Source organism: Lontra canadensis, unplaced genomic scaffold (assembly GCF_010015895.1).
Source record: "Lontra canadensis isolate GAN:19392208 unplaced genomic scaffold, GSC_riverotter_1.0 scaffold52, whole genome shotgun sequence".
NCBI lineage: Eukaryota > Metazoa > Chordata > Mammalia > Carnivora > Mustelidae > Lontra > Lontra canadensis.
Window position 1 is genome coordinate 2,340,562 of NW_022631046.1, and position 14,235 is coordinate 2,354,796.

Genomic DNA, 14,235 nt, shown 5'->3' on the forward strand with positions numbered 1-14,235 from the left:
ACTATTAATGCTATTAATGATACTTCCTAGATATCTTTGTCCAAGTCTCACTCTCATTTCCACTGCAACACATGTCACAAAATCTCTTTCTTCAATCATTTCAAATTTTCTCAATTGGCCTTGCTCACTTTCCAGTCAAGTCACCACACCTTTTAAAACACAGTATGTTCCTATAATAACAAGTTTGTTTAAAATCTTTTAGGTACTCACTACCCATGCTTTTATGCTGTTTATCTCTCTATTCCTTGACTTCAAATATCTAGTCGTCCTCAACATTTCCTTGGGAAATGCTTTTCAATAATTTACTAAAACAATGCATATATATTTCACTACTATACATGGATATTTTCTAATCTTGGTATTCTTTTATAACTCAATTTCTAAAATTATAAAGATATTTTTGATAACTTTTATTTTGCACCATTTCATCAATGTAAAACTCAAGGATTAAATACTTTTTGGTATAAAGTTAGATGAAGACAAATTGAAACCGTTGATTTCCATTTTCTTTGGAAAAGAAAATATTTCCCAAGTGAAGAAAAGAAAGATTAAATCTAGAGTGAAAAACTTGACAGAAGATATAACCCCAAGAAAATTAACAGAAAAGATATCCACAGGGAGGGAAAGTAATACTCTATTTTGCACCATTGACAAGATGACCTGGTTCTTTAATAGCTCGTGAAAACTCTGCATTAACAATGTTAAGAATGATGACATTAGCTTATGAATATTTAACAATTGTGATGATTATGTCCTTGAGAGTTTATTCTTGTAAAAGATGGGAGGCAGGGATATATGTGCCTCAATCTCTTAAGCATAGTAATATTATAATTTTCCATTTTACACACACACACACACACACACACGCATATGTTTCACATATATATAAACTTTCATTGAAAGAAACTTTCAAAAATAAATTTTATTTAGAATTTTACTTAAGGGGACGATTCTGGGTACTCTACACATTCAGAGAAACTTCTCTAGTAACAAACTATAGAAATGATCCCTGAAAGTATAGTCTTAAGGGGACGATTCTGGAATCAAATTAATTGCAGAAGGTTTAAGAACCATAATCTGAGTGTAGACTCTTCCCAAATCCGTCCTTGACTGATAATGCTATGTATGAGTGGAAGACTGAACATATTTTCATAGAAAATCTCTCAGAAACCAGGAGAAGGGTCTATTCTTTTTTTTTTTTTTAAGATTTTGTTTATTTATTTTACAGACAGAGACAACAAGTAGGAGGAGAGGCAGGCAGAGAGAGAGGAGGAAGCAGGCTCCCTGCTGAGCAGAGAGCCTGATGTGGGGCTCTCGATACCAGGACCCTGGGATCATGACCTGAGCCAAAGGCAGAGGCTTTAATCCACTGAGCCACCCAGGTGCCCCAAAAGGGTCTATTCTTAAAAGACAGAATTGATCTTGATGAGATTTGTGAGTTTGTAACACCTTTGACTATATTCAACAACTTAGGAGATTTATGAAAATTGAACTCAACTTTGAGGGGAAAAAAAAAGAGTAAAGAGACAGGATCACTCATCTATTTAGACCTACTATACTATCATGTTACTACAAACATGTTACTAACACAGACAGGCAAATGAACAGAATAGAAAGGGAGGTCATGTAAATATAAGAACTAGATACATGCAGTACCAATGTAGTACATGTAGTACCAATAGAGAGTCAAAAATTTTAAAGCAAATGATCTTGGAAAACAATGGTTTACTATGTGGAGAAAAAGTATAAAAGTAAAGATAGATAAATGATGTAAGTAATGGAATGATAGATACATAGATGCATAAATACATTCATACAACTAATAGAAGAGAATATAGGACAGTATATTCATGGTAATGGTTTGAATAAAAAAAAAAAAAAGGTTATAAAGCCCAAAGGAGTAAAAAACAAATATTAAAGAGAAAACCAGATAGGCTTAACTTATTTAAAAAAAATGACTTTTATTCAATAAGAGACAAAATTATAGGAAGACACATTTGCAACATAAGACTTGGCAAGACCTTAATATTTAGAAACTTAGACTATCTCCAGTAAATAGAACAGAAAAAAAAAGAAATTAATAAACATGGGTGAAATTCACAGAAGTAACTAAGAAGGCAAACTCAGTGGCAATTAGAAAAAAATAGAAAAGTTTAATAGAATCAAACAGTAAGAGGATGTGAAGAAATGGGAATTTTTATGTAGTAGGTATGCAGTTGGTGAGAGTTGGTTTCAAAGTATAATCTTAAAATCACTATGTTGCATCTGACATTCAGTGAGACAAGTCATGAAAGTACAATTCCAAGTGGTATTCCACTTAGTTTATCATAAGAGCAAAAGTATAATATAGATATTTTTACATGTATCAAATCATTAAATATTATAAAATAATATTATTCAATATTTGCAAATATTTAATAAAATGGGAACTTTTATATAGAATAAGAAGTCATGTAATTTTGCTTAAGTCTTTCTGAAAGTCAGTTTGACATTGTGCATCAGGAATTTAAAGATGTTTATTAGTGTAATGATTAATTTTATGTGTCAGTTTGGCTGGTGAGAGGTTATCCAGATTAAAGATTATTTTGGGATGTGTCTGTCAGGGTGTTTACCGAGTAGATTACTATTTGAATTAATGAAATCTGTAAAGCATATTGCCCTCCCCATTGTGACTGAGTTTCATTTAATCCTTTGATGGTCCGAATAAAACAAAAGGCTGAGAAAGAGAGAATTTGCCCCATTTTCTCTGCCTCAGAAGTGAGCTGAGACATCTCATCTAATCTCTTGTGCTCTCAGAATAGGATTTTTACCATCTGCTCCCCTGATTTTCAGGCCTTTGTATCTGGGCTGAAAGAGACTACCACTTTTCTGGGTCTCCAGTCTGTAGATGGCAGATTGTGGGACTTCTCAACCTCCCTAATCATATGAGACAATTCCCCATTGTCTCAAACATATATAAATGTCTAAAACATATATATTTTCCAGAGAAACAGAAATAGATATCCTACTGATTCTGTTTCTCTGCAGAACTCTAGCTGATACACTAACTTTGCCTCAGGAATTCTACTTCTAGAATTTTATGGTAAAGGAACAATCAAAACATGCATAAATACATACATAGACTTTTTTTTATAGTATTAACTGAACTGGAACAAACCTGAAACATCAACTTCATGGTAAACGTGGTTTTTTTTTGTTTTTTTGTTTTTAAAATTTTATTCATTTATTGGTCACAGGGAGAGAGCGCGCATGCAGGGGGAGTAGCAGGCAGAGGGAGAAGCAGGCAGAGGGAGATGCAGGCTCCCCACTGAGCAAGGAGCCTAACGAGGGACTCCATCTCAGACCCTGGGATCATGATCTAAGCCTAAGGCAGATGATTAACTGATTGAGCTACCCCACCGCCCCCACGGCAAAGGTTTTAGAAAGCATGATTTATGGTGTTCTATCAGATGCAGCCATGAAAAATTATGTTTGGGTAAAATTTTAATGAATTATTGAAAAAATCCCTGTATTAAGTGGGGGGAAAGCATAATGAGACACTCTATTGTGTTGAAATAATATAAAATATTAATAGCAATTATATATATGCTCTGATAATTAACCACTATACTGTAAGCAAGAAATGAGGATAGGATATTGTACTTTACTTACCTCTAAATGTTCAACATTTAGTTCAGTCTTGGTACATATTAGCCACTCAAAAAACTGTTGTTAAGAGAATAAACCTGAATTTTAATTAATTAATTTGTTTTTCTTATACTCATCCAATTTAGAAATTCTCAGCAATTAGCATATATTATTGTTATAATCAAAATATTTAAATATTATTTAAAAATATATCTACCACAACCTTCCATAAGGTTTAGGGATAAATGTTCTCTTCTTTCCTCTGCTTGTGTGTGAATGAAGAATCAGAAAATTTATAGAGTATGTTATTTTGCTGATAAAACTCTACCTGAAAAAAATCTCTTAATTGTTGGCAAATAATACAATCAGAATTTAGAAATGGAAAGAACTCTCTTTATGCTTCAAATTGGATCACAAGGGACAAATAACTTTTAATATATTATTAACTTCACTTTTTCTTTTGGTTTCATCAATAAATTTTATCCTATTTTTTATATTAAATTTAATTTTTAGATTATAAAGTACTTCTATAGTCATAAGCTTGAAATTCAAATCTCAAATAATGAAATCACGCAGTACTTACTGTGAAAGTTTTCCAATTTATACCTAAACTGTTTTTTTATTAAACGTATTATTCAATGATAGAAAAAGTATTTGCTTTGAGCCAATAATGTCAAGTTATATTTTCCATATTGAGTGTAATTACCCAGAAGAGTATATTTTACTTCCTCTGTGTGAACACTCAGATGAAATTCTTCAAATATTTAGCATTATGTTTTTATTACCATTTATCTGAGTGATGATTACTATGTCAGAAGATTAAGCGGAAGGAAAATGAAAATATGCAAAGAATCTGTAACAAAAATCAACATTTGATAAACTTTGCATTTTAAGGAAAAATAAGGAAAGGATGAGATGTGCCCTTTGCAGTAGATTTAACTCAAACTTTTCAGTTTCAGGCTTGAATTTCAATTTGCTGAGCAAACTTTCTCTATTTGGGCATGTTTTCTTCTCTTCTGGCTCAGCTCCATTTCTATTGATGCCTAAAGGATTTGTGTGAGTTGGCTCACATTTACAAAGCACCCAGTGTGAAATGGCATTTTACTCCTTGTGCATTCATTTTTTTTTTTTCCTATTCTTTTCCTTTGTGTTAGTTGGGAATTGACAGGAGCTTCACACCGAGATGCAAGTCATCGAGAATAACTATCATGGAAGAAAAACATACTTCCTTCTATTAAAAAGTAAATTATAGTAGAAACTAGTTGTCTGCTCCTGACCATAAAGACATGGTCCTGAAATTTTAAAAATATATATTTCAGAAACTCCACCATCTCTTAAATTAAAGTAATAAATTTGAACATGGTTGTTTGAACTAGTTAAGCAGAAATTGATCAAAACCCTTCTATGTATATAGAGTTTACATTTAGAAATGGGGCAGGAAAGACAGAGAAGAGTGGTTCTTCTATGAAGAAGAGCAATATGAAGTGATTGTTTTATCCAAGAAATAATAGCACTACTGAGCAACTTCAAATTCCATATACAGTCAGCTTGTCAGCATTCTGTCACTGAAAAGCATTAACTTGAATTTTACAGTTTTAGTATAACCTGCCATATGGCAGTGGCCCTATATTTTCTTCTCTCTCTGTCTCTCTCTCTCTCTGGATTTCTGTGAAAACTCAGTTTCACTTGCATTTTATGGACTGAGTCTAAAATAAAGTTGTACTACATAATACTGTCAGACCAGCTGGAAGATCATACTATCCCCGTCTATAACACTGATATCTCAATAAATTTCTGAAGCAAGTATTTGAGGTTCCACTAGGCCAAAGTTGGAATTCTCAGCCAGAGTAATGTACATGCAAGATACAGAAGAACTTCCCTTCCATGGTCAGCGGGGAACTGAGCTATTATCTACTTCCATGTGAGAAAGACACAAATTTAGTAGATAAATATTTTGTATCACATATATATGGTTTTAATGATATAATGTTGAATGCATTCTTCATAATCAAGAAAGAAACAACATTTAAAAATATTACTATTCTTGTAAATGTATTTCATAATTTCAATTTAATACCAATATTAACCAGCATGAGAAAGTTACTCTTTTTTTCTTGCTAAAATCCACCCAAAACGTACCTTAAGCATGCATCTTTCATAAGCAATTCAAAATAACACTTGCTGAAGTTATTTTAACACTTTTAAGCACCTATAAACTAGGTAGTCACTAGCTCCTGAAATATAAAAGTTATGCTAGGTAGGACCCAAAAGTACAGATGTTTACAGTATAAGGTGGGAGGTCTAAGGACAATCAAATCAGTTAAAAAAAAAAAAAGTGGGCCAGTTGCTCTAAATGAAATATTTGTTGTGTGCTATGGGGACTCAGAGGAGAGATACCAAATCCAATTTTGTGAGGACAAGAGGGAGCATTCAGAGACATTAACTCCAATTCTACTCCTCAGCCCTTTACTTTTATCAAGTGGTAGTGCAATGCTAGGTCCTCATTAATTCTTCCATACTCGGGGACTCACCAGTAGTACCAAGTCTGATGCACAGACTGTCTCAAAGCATTGCTGAGGGAAACAGATCATGTTAAGCTGGCCTTTGTACCTCAGGGAGTCTTGTTAGTATTTTAAAAGATAAGGATCATTTATCATGAACTCATTCATTTTTTAACAGTTCTGTTTCCAAGCCTTGGCAAGTTTGCTGACCTTCACACTTAAGTAGGATAAATGATTTCCTTGTTTACATTATCAGCTTGCTCGGAAAACCATTTTTTATTTTTTAGAATGCGGAAAGTAAATTCCAGTCCAGCATACTGTGATTATTATGAATCACAAATTAGTACCACTTTAGAATACATTTTACTTAGGGAGTGATATTTCTCTGCACAGATATTTTTTCTGCTTTTGCATTTATGTGCACTCTTGCCAAATGTATACCACAGTTTTTTGAAGTATATTTGTTCTTTTTTTCTTTCCTCCCTCCCTCCAGTCTATCCTTCCTTCCTTGTTTCCGTCCTTCATTTTTTCCTTCCTTCCTTTCTCTTCCTTCCTTCCTTCCTTCCTTCCTTCCTTCCCTCCCTTCCTCCCTTCTTTTTTCTTTTTCTTTATCTTTCCTTCCTTCCTTCCTTCCTTTGAAAGACATGTGATCCTCTAATTTCATCCACTCTTGCTATTGTCATGGATGCTGTGCTCAGTCCTCAGGACGACTGCACCATCTGTTGTAAACTGTTTTCATTGTAATAAATAAAAAGAAACATACTCTAAAAAACACACACAATTCTTTTCTTCTCAAAATAATTTTTCTCATTTTAATATACCTCAAATCAAGATTCAGTCTAAATTGTTGTGCACATTCATGCAATTTTCCACAAAAAAAGTACAACCAGGGTTTATGGTGAAACTTATGACTGATGGAATCTTAAACCTGACAAAGTATAGTATTCATAAGAATATATACCTATGTGTAAATAGGTGAAAAGTCATCATCAACTATAATATTTCATTACTATATTTTATTCACTTATGAAACTTTAGAATAAATCCATATCTAAATAAAATCTGTTTCATGTCTCAATCCCAAGGTACTATTAGTATTCAGTCATTGAGATTATTCTTTCCTGAATCAATGTCATAGATTCAAATAGACTTTCTGGTATGAAATTAAGTTTGCATATACAGATTTTTCTAAAAGTCTTCAAACAAATACAAGCTTTGATATATTTGATTAAATAAAGAGTTGAAAATGAAAAAAAAAATAGTCAACCTGTAAATAAAACTTAGGAGAATTTGATTGCTTTTGCTGTACAAAGATCTATATTTTACATGAATTTGCAAATGGCACAGAGGCAACAGCTGCAGTCTCTTTTGTTTGGTTATTTATTTAGCTCTTTATTTACTTTTCTAACTTGATCCATTTTCTGCTTTGAACACAAGGAAATCTGAGACTCTAAGCCAATCAGTGATTTTGAAAGTTGATACACTTTTACTCTGTTTGAATGGAGGGATAGTGGTATGGAAAACAAGGGTAAAGGACCAAGATTCTAAGAACCAATGACAAGTTTTCCTCTAAGGAAAGGATAACTCTTCCCTCACACTGTGAAGATACAGCTTTTGTCACCAGCTAGCAGAGCAGGGCTTTGAACATTTCTTAGTTTTCTGATAATTACTTTACTCCCATTTTTAACTTACATCTTCTTCCACAACTCTCATTGTAACTCTTAACATTTTAATCCCCTTCTTTTGTGGAACTAATTTCAGTTATATTGCTCTAATAAAAAAAAATAAAAGCAGGAGAACTTATAATTTGATTTAGACTTACATATTTGTTCTTTTAAGGCTAATGTTCCAAGTTGTTATTATTTATTGATTGTGTCTATATTTCTCCCTTTCAGCCTCCAAACCATGCTGGCTTCTCTAAATTTTCTAATTGAAATACAAGATTTAGAATCTAATAGAATTACTTACACACACTTACAAACCTTTAAATCTTTAAAAGGAACCATTAGCTGCATTGTGCCCATAGGAATAGATGAAATCAGAATTTTATGATAGAAAAGCATTTGAAGATAGTATTAATATCTCTCTCTCCTGACTCAGGCCTTATACAGCTGGGATTTAAAGCAAGCTTTTGTAGACAAACCCTGGTGAGTGGTTCAAGTAAGATATTTTTAAAAAACAAGAGAAATGATTAAACTCCAGGGTTTTAAAAGAAATGAATCAACTCTAGTCTCTGACTTCATCTAGCTATGTAACCTCAGATAACTCTGACCTCTAGTTTCTGCATATTGTGATGGAGGCTATTAAATTTTTACCTCCCCTACATGGAACATTTATAAAAAAGAGTATTGTCTTGAATTTGTAATGTTGCCCCAAGATTCATAGCTAACCTTGTACATTTATTTTTGCTAGAATACATTCGTTTTTAAAGGATTAAAAACATAAGAATTTTATAGTTTTCCTGCTTTATTGTGTGAAATCAATCTCCCCCCCCTTTCTCTCGATTTCTGTTTCTCTCATGTTTCCTCTGTCTATTAGAATAGATGGTGGGCACTGCCAATAAAGCTTAAACTAATAATAGGTAAATGTTTCAAAATGACCTAAGGTTAGGAAGTTCTATTTTCTTATAGAATTTAAGTACTTCTAACAGCTTTTAGATTTTCTTGATGTAAAACTTCTTAGTCTGAAGCAAGAGAAAAAGTAAGTGGCTTTCCTAGACCTAAAATTAATAAACACAATATTTGAGCGTATTATATTATTTAAAAAAAAAAAACAGAAGTTGCCTTTAGGTATCCCACATGTCTTTTGGTAGCATATAGGTTTCATGATGCAGAATCAAGCAAGTTCCTTCTTTAAGCTCTTAATTTTTCTTTCCCATTCAGGAATGTTTTGTCGATTTTGTGAAGCAAGTTACTGGTTTTGGTGTTTTTGTGTAAGAACTTGAAGGAAACAGTCAACTATTTACATAATACTTTCTATATAATTGTTTCTAAAGCTATTAGACTGAAAGATGAAAAATTTCTAGCAAAATTCAAAATATATACTTATGTCAATAGTCAAATCATTTCTACATCATCAAACATGTAATAAATTTAAGGAGGGTATGACTAAAATTTTAATCTTGTCATCACCTTACACCTACTCATAATGGGAGGTAAATCAAGTATCGCATAGATTGAACTGTGACCCTTGGATAAATATGTTGAAATCCTAACCATTAATATCTGTGAAAGTGACCTTATTTGGAAATAGTGTCTTTGCAGATGTAATCAAGTAAAGATGGGGTCATTAAGGTGAGCTGTAATACAATATGACTTGTCTTGTGAGAACAGACAGACACATGAAGGGAAAACTCTCTGTGACAACAGAGGCAGAGACTGAAATCCTAAGGCTACAAGCCAAGGGATGCTGAGGATTTCCAGCAAACCACCGGGAAATAGGAAAGAGGCTGAAATGAATTTCTCCCCTACATTTCAGAAGGAAAATCACCCTGTCCTCACCTTGATTTCATATTTCTAGCCTTCAGAAATGCAAGATAATAAATTTCTGTCATTTTAAGTAGTATAGTTTCTAGTAGTTTGGCTGGGCAGCCCTAGCAAACTGACATACATCTTTGGGTATACATTAAAAATAAATTTTGTTGTAACTGGGGTTTAAATTAGGTTTGGTTCAAAGTAGGTATATGATGATATCCAACACTTAAGTCAATGTTAGCTAAAGAAATGCTGTAATGTTCTGATTGTTTATATTTATAGAAATAAAGACTATATTGTTTTAACACAATTCTTCAATATTCTATTCAGTGATTTTAAATTAACTACTTCTTAAAAATAATATCTACTTACTTTTTATAAATTTGTTCACTTTCAGTCTTTATGTATCTTTATTTATTTTTAAAGATTTTATTTATTTATTTGAGAGAGTGTACTCATGTGTGAGAGAGCACAAGTGGGTGGGGAGGGGCAAAGAAAGAGGGAGAAGCAGACTCCTCACTGAGCAGGGACACTGAGCAGGAAGCCTGAGGAGGGCTCAATCCCAGGACTCAGGGACTATGACCTGAGCTGAAGGCATGAAGGCAGATGCTTAACCAACTGAGCCACCCAGGCACCACCTGTCTTTATGTATCTTTAAAAGAGTTTGCTTTACTCCTGGAGTTATCCTGCCATGTAATCTATTACACTTTTAATATGAACCTCTCCATTACAGGGAATGAGGTAGGAAAGTCTAATTTCTAAATTAGAACTTAACAAGAAAATAAAACTAGAAGTTACAATCATTTGAGATAAAGATCAGTCAGTGTCTTATAAACCTGAATAGACCCCTGTCATATGACCTCACAATTGCACTCTTGGTATTTACCCAAAGACATAACAATATGTCTATAGAAACTTGTCAAGAAAAAGCTCATTGTAAGACAAAACAAAACAAAACCAACAAGCAAAAATGTTCATAGCAGATTCAAGCAAAATAAATAAAAATTGAAAACTTCCCAAGATGCCATCAACAGTATGGACTAAAAAAAATAAATAAATAAAAGAGGGGGGCAGTGAGAGTTAAAATTTTGTTTTTGTTTTTGTTTATTTATTTTGTTTCTTTCTTTTCAGCGTAACAGTGTTCATTGTTTTTGCACCACCCCCAGTGCTCCATGCAATACGTGCCTCCTTTATACCCACAACCTGGTTCTCCCAACCTCCCACCCCCGCCCCTTCAAAACCCTCAGGTTGTTTTTCAGAGTCCATAGCCTCTCATGGTTCACCTCCCCTTCCAATTTCCCTCAACTCCTTTCTCTTCTCCATCTCCCCATGTCCTCCATGTTATTTGTTATGCACCACAAATAAGTGAAACCGTATGATAATTGACTCTCTCTGCTTGACTTATTTCACTCAACATAATCTCTTCCAGTCCCGTCCATGTTGCTACAGAAGTTGGGTATTCATCCCTTCTGATGGAGGCATAATACTCCATAGTGTATATGGACCACATTCGTCCATTGAAGGGCATCTTTATTCTTTCCACAGTTTGGTGACCATGGCCATTGCTGCTTTAAACACTGGGGTACAGATGGCCCTTCTTTTCACTACATCTGTATCTTTGGGGTAAATACCCAGTAGTGCAATTGGGGGGTCATAGGGAAGCTCTATTTTTAATTTCTTGAGGAATCTCCACACTGTTCTCCAAAGTGGCTGCACCAACTTGCATTCCCACCAACAGTGTAAGAGGGCTCCCCTTTCTCCACATCCTCTCCAACACACGTTGTTTCCTGTCTTGCTAATTTTGGCCATTCTAACTGGTGTAAGGTGGTATATCTCAATGTGGTTTTAACTTGAATCTCCCTAATGGCTAGTGATGATAAACATTTTTTCATGTGTCTGATAGCCATTTGTATGTCTTCATTGGAGAAGTGCTTGTTCATATCTTCAGCCCATTTTTTGATATGATTATCTGTTTTGTATGTGTTGAGTTTGAGAAGTTCTTTATAGATCCTGGATATCAACCTTTTGTCTGTACTGTCATTTGCAAATATCTTCTCCCATTCCGTGGGTTGCCTCTTTGTTTTGTTGACTGTTTCCTTTGCTGTGCAGAAGCTTTTTATCATGATGAAGTCCCAAAAGTTCATTTTCGCTTTTGTTTCCTTTGCCTTTGGAGACATATCTTGAAAGAAGTTGCTGTGGCTGATATCAAAGAGCTTACTGCCTATGTTCTCCTCTAGGATTCTGATGGATTCCTGTCTCACATTGAGGTCTTTTATCCATTTCAAGTTTATCTTTGTGTACAGTTTAAGAGAATGGTCGAGTTTCATTCTTCTACATATAGCTGTCCAATTTTCACAGCACCATTTATTGAAGAGACTGTCTTTTTTCCACTGTATATTTTTTCCTGCTTTGTCGAAGATTATTTGACCATAGAGTTGAGGGTCCATATCTGGGCTCTCTACTCTGTTCCACTGGACTATGTGTCTGTTTTTATGCCAGTACCATACTGTCTTGGTGATGACAGCTTTGTAGTAAAGCTTGAAATCAGGTAACATGATGCCGCCTGTTTTATTTTTGTTTTTCAACATTCCCTTAGCAATTCGGGGTCTCTTCTGATTCCATACAAATTTTAGGATTATTTGCTCCAGCTCTTTGAAAAATACTAGTGGAATTTTGATCAGAATGGCATTAAAAGTATAGATTGCTCTAGGCAGTATAGACATTTTAACAATGTTTATTCTTCCGATCCAAGAGCATGGAATGATCTTCCATCTTTTTGTGTCTTCTTCAATTTCTTTCATTAGTGTTCTGTAGTTCCTCAAGTACAGCTCCTTTACCTCTTTGGTTAGGTTTATTCCCAGGTATCTTATGGTTCTTGGTGCTATAGTAAATGGAATCGATTCTCTAATTTCCCTTTCTGTATTTTCATTGTTAGTGTATAAGAAAGCCACTGATTTCTGTACATTGACTTTGTATCCTGCCACGTTACTGAATTGCTGTATGAGTTCTAGTAGTTTGGGGTGGAGTCTTTTGGGTTTTCCATATAAAGAATCATGTCATCTGCGAAAAGAGAGAGTCTGACTTCTTCATTGCCAGTTTGGATACCTTGTATTTCTCTTTGTTGTCTGATTGCTGTTGCTAGGACTTCTAATATTATGTTGAACAAGAGTGGTGAGAATGGGCATCCTTGTTGTGTTCCTGATCTCAATGGGAAGACTGTGAGCTTTTTCCCATTGAGGATGATATTTGCTGTGGGTCTTTCATAGATAGATTTTATGAAGTTCAGGAATGTTCCCTCTATCCCTATACTTTGAAGCGTTTTAATCAGGAATGGATGCTGGATTTTGTCAAATGCTTTTTCTGCATCAATTGAGAGGACCATGTGGTTCTTCTCTCTTCTCTTATTGATTTGTTCTATCACATTGATTGATTTGCCAATGTTGAACCATCCTTGTAACCCAGGGATGAATCCCACCTGGTCATGGTGGATAATCTTTTTAATGTGCTGTTGGATTCTGTTTGCTAGGATCTTGTTGAGAATCTTAGCATCCATATTCATCAGTGATATTGGTCTGAAATTCTCCTTTTTGGTGTGGTCTTTACCTGGTTTGGGGATCAGGGTAATGCTGGCTTCATAAAAAGAGTCTAGAAGTTTTCCTTCTGCTTCAATTTTTTGAAACAGCTTCAGGAGAATAGGTGTTATTTCTTCTTTGAAAGTTTGGTAGAATTCCCCAGGGAATCTGTCAGGTCCTGGGCTCTTATTTTTTGAGAGGTTTTTGATCACTGCTTCAATCTCATTACTAGATATCAGTCTATTCAGGTTGTCAATTTCTTCCTGGTTCAGTTTTGGGAGTTTATAGTTTTCCAAGAATGCATCCATTTCATCTAGGTTGCTTAACTTATTGGCATATAACTGTTGATAATAACTCCTGATGATTGTTTCTACTTCCTTGGTGTTAGTTGTGATCTCTCCCTTTTCATTCATAATTTTATTAATTTGAGCTTTCTCTCTTTTCTTTTGGATTAGTGTGGCCAATGGTTTATTGATCTTATTGATTCTTTCAAAAAACCAGCTTTTAGTTTCATTGATACGTTCTACTGTATCTCTAGTTTCTACCTCTTTGATCTCTGTTCTAATCTTGATTATTTCCCTTCTTACGTGTGGAGTTGGTTTGATTTGTTGTTGATTCTCCAGTTGTTTAAGGTGTAGAGACAGCTGGTGTATTCTGGATTTTTCAATTTTTTTGAGGGAGGCTTGGATGGCTATGTATTTCACTCTTAGGATCGCCTTTGCTGTACCCCATAGGTTTTGGACTGAAGGGTCTTCATTCTCATTGGTTTCCATAAATTGTTTAAGTTCTTCTTTGATCTCCTTGTTGATCCAAGCATTCTTAAGCAAGGTGGTCTTTAGCTTCAGGTGTTTGAGTTCCTTCCAAACTTTTCCTTGTGATTGAGCTCCAGTTTCAGAGCATCGTGATCTGAGAATATGCAGGGAATAATCTCAGTCTTTTGGTATCGGTTGAGTCCTGATTTGTGACCCTGTATGTGGTCTATTCTGGAGAAGGTTCCATGTGCACTTGAGAAGAATGAGCATTCTGTTGTTTTAGGGTGGAATGTTCTAGTGAGAGTTAAAT

General features: G+C 34.4%; 1 protein-coding gene and 1 pseudogene across 2 annotated transcripts in view; both read right to left on the reverse strand.

Annotated features, from left to right (window-relative positions):
• MGAT4C (MGAT4 family member C) overlaps window positions 1-14,235 on the reverse strand; it is a 717,583-nt gene that overhangs the window by 259,761 nt on the left and 443,587 nt on the right. The gene's annotated exons all lie outside the window — the stretch shown is intronic.
• On the reverse strand, window positions 947-1,025 carry LOC116877517 (annotated as a pseudogene).